This window comes from Molossus molossus, unplaced genomic scaffold (genome assembly GCF_014108415.1).
Source record: "Molossus molossus isolate mMolMol1 unplaced genomic scaffold, mMolMol1.p scaffold_m16_p_4, whole genome shotgun sequence".
In the NCBI taxonomy this organism is placed as follows: domain Eukaryota; kingdom Metazoa; phylum Chordata; class Mammalia; order Chiroptera; family Molossidae; genus Molossus; species Molossus molossus.
In genome coordinates, this window is record NW_023425377.1 from 47,772,697 (window position 1) to 47,775,985 (window position 3,289).

General features: G+C 44.6%; 1 pseudogene; it reads right to left on the reverse strand.

The window, feature by feature from the left end:
• Nucleotides 1–1,017: 1,017 nt before the first annotated feature.
• On the reverse strand, nucleotides 1,018–2,538 carry LOC118616101 (annotated as a pseudogene).
• Nucleotides 2,539–3,289: the final 751 nt, after the last annotated feature.

A 3,289-nucleotide genomic window follows, 5' to 3' on the forward strand; every position in this document is an offset into this window, starting at 1 on the left:
GCCAGGGCCAGCCAAAAACTTTCTAATGAACAAAGCACAAAGGCCAGACACACAAAGACCAAACTACACACACACTGAACACTTCATTTCATGGGTGGTCTGTTCCAGGGTTGGTTGGGTGCAACAGTGCACAGCCTGGGCTGGTTACTGATTTGTAAACTTGCAGTTTTTCTAAGGAGAGTATTGGCCAGTCCAGCCTGTTATGTTTTGTTTTTTCTATGAGCTGTGCCCATGTGCTATCTGTTCTCTGCTTATAGTGGCACAGCCAACTCAGAATGGGGAACCAAATAAAGATAGGGTCAAGAGCCTTCCTCAGTTTCCCCTTCTGGTCACTTTCTGCATCTGCCAGAGATGGAAACAGATATTAGGTATCAGGGTTGAGGACAGATTGAGATGGGTTTCTAGGCTGGGTCTTCCCTACCCATGAAAGTTGTGCCAGGGACAATGAGTTGGTTGCAAGTGGGTTATTTTGAGAAATAATCCAAGGAAAAGGGAGTAGTGTCTGAGGAATGGGAGAGGGAGGGAAGGAAGTCAATGCGAGGAGGTGTCAGAGAGTTGGTCACCTTTGTAGGCACTGAGGCTCAAAATGGCTGAGAAGACCCCCAAAGAGCCTGGTATGGAGGGTTGATTGGTTTCCTACTGTCCTAGGTCTGTGTCTGTCCTGTTAAGACAGAGGGTCAGATGAATATTTGCTCAGTGAGATACTGTGATCCAAAAGTCTATGCAAGTACCTGGGATAATCCCCAACACCACTCCTCAGAGAAGCAAACCCGTTCATCCTTAGAACATGTCAGGGGACCAAGAGGTCCACCAATGAGTAGAGAACTTCATATGTATTTTTTGTTTGTTTGTTTTTGGGGGGGCAACACATTTTATTGTAAAATATGAAGCAGCAATGATGCAAGCATGTGAGTTTCCGCTTTATAACTCTAGCCAGAGCACAAAATGACTGAAAAGCTCATCAACACGAAACTTTAAAAACAAACAAAAAAAACCCACCATGAAGACAATGCCACATTAAAATCTCTTTCTCTTGATAATTTCTGGCTTCCAGCTGACTGGATGAGTTTCTTGGGTCTCTGTGTCATCCTCTCTGTACACTTTAATGGTTTTATCATCTTCAGCCATCAGTAACTGACTTTCAGACTGATCAAAAGCACAAGCAAATATTCCTGATTCACTGTCCAAGGACCTAGGCTGCACAGCTGCATGAACTCTCTGGAAATTGTAGCCACTTCTCCAGTCCCAAAGATGCATAGTTCCATTGTCAGCTCCAGATACAAGGACTCCATCAGAATTTACTGTCAATTGTTAATAATAGCATTATGACCAGAAAGATTTTGAATGAAACTTCCATCAGGGAATTTCCACTGTTTTATGTTGTCTGGAGGGCCAGATGCAAACGTGTAATGTCTGTGATGTAACACCACAGCCCTGACTAATTTTTTTGTAATTTGTTAATATGACTCTTGTTTTTCCAGCCACCAAATCCCATAATCATATTGTAGTGTCATGGCTTCCAGTAATAATTTGTGGTTCTGCAGCTTAACACCTCACTGTAGCAACTTATTTGTATGTTCAGATAATGTGTGTACACTGGCTTTAGTTCTCACATGCCAAATCCGTGCAGTTGAATGTCGACTACAGGTTACCAGCACATCAGTTGTTGGGTGAAAATCCAAACCATACACAGCACTTAGATGTCCATTATGGTGCCTTATAACCTTATTATATTCAAGATCCCAGCATTTGACTTGTCTTCTCCACAAGAGAACTGGTATGGGCTCCTCAAGCTTACTATCACACCATGGACTGTACTAATGTGCCCAGTTAATGACAGTCTTAATTTGCCACTAGCCAAGTCCCAGATCTTTATAGTTCTGTCAGCAGACCCAATGACAATCACTGATTTCCAGGTTCCACAGCAATACATTGAACCCAAGCAAGATGCCCACTAATCACCCTGTAGAGCTTCCATGGTGGGTACCACTGGGGTTTTGGCATTGTAGGGGCCTTTTTAGCCATCAGCGCAGAGTTCTTGGCATTGCCACCCTCCATAACAGCCAAAGTCATCCCTGCAGGCTGTGAACGGTCTGAGCCTCCAGCAGATGCGCTATGATTTGCATCAACCCTGGCCTGAGATGAAGGTAATGCCACAGCTAAGGACTGTGTGGCTGATTCACTTGGCATTCTCTGGATCTTAGTATCTGCTGTTAAAGCAACCCCAAGTCTTGGTGGATAGGGATGTGTACCCGTCACCAAATATTCAACTTCTTGTCATTGATTGCCAGGATATTGTTTATGACCATATGAATCCAATGCATTCTGAGGACTCTTCTCTTTAAAACTTTCTTTTGAAGTAGGCATATGCAACACAGGACCATACTCATTCCGTAGCTTGACTGCCATTTTTCATATGTTACTCTCTTCATCCAAAGGCACAGGTTTTCCATTTTCAGCTACAAACATGTCATGGGTCCTCTTCAATGACCTGAACACAAGTGTATGCACAGAATATTTCTGTGCAGCCTCGACCATGACGCTGCGGTGCATCTCACCACTTCGGCAGCAAAGAAACTGCACACCGACGCAGACACAGCTGCCGCAACTGTCAGCCTCTTCCGGAACCTGGCGCCCTGGCGCTGGATGTCAGAACCTCGTATTTGAATTTGTATAATTACCTTGATGTGTGGTAATTATACACACATTTGGCATGTTTGTTTCTCTTTGGAGGGAGAATCATTGTTCTCTACTACTTAGAGTCTCCTTCTGCAGTTGACAAAATTCGACCTTGACACAGAGGCTGGGGCTTGGTAAAGTCCCAAGGGTCGTATTTTTTACAATTTGCGTTCTTCCAGAAGTCTTTTTTTTTTTTATCCTCACTCGAGGATATTTTTCCATTTTTTGTTCAGATAGAGTGGGAGGGAGAGAGAGGAAGAGAGAGAGAGAGAGAAACATCGACGTGAAAGGGACACATCGAATGGCTGCCACCCACGTGACCCAACCAGGGCTGGGGACAAACTGCAACCGAGGTACATGCCCTTAGTGGGAACCGAACCTGGGTCTCTCTGGACCGCAGGTCGATGCTCTAACAACTGAGCCAAACCAGCCAGGGCCAGAAGTCTTTTTTATGATTCTTATCAGTTTCTCAGTTCAGGAACCGAGAGCTATCACATTCGCCACTACCAGGTTTCATGGGCAGAATCTATAGCCAGAGGGACATCATCTCTCCATGTTTGCCAATGTGCCTGACCTTCCAGTAAGTGACCTCCTTACTGCTGTAGGCTGG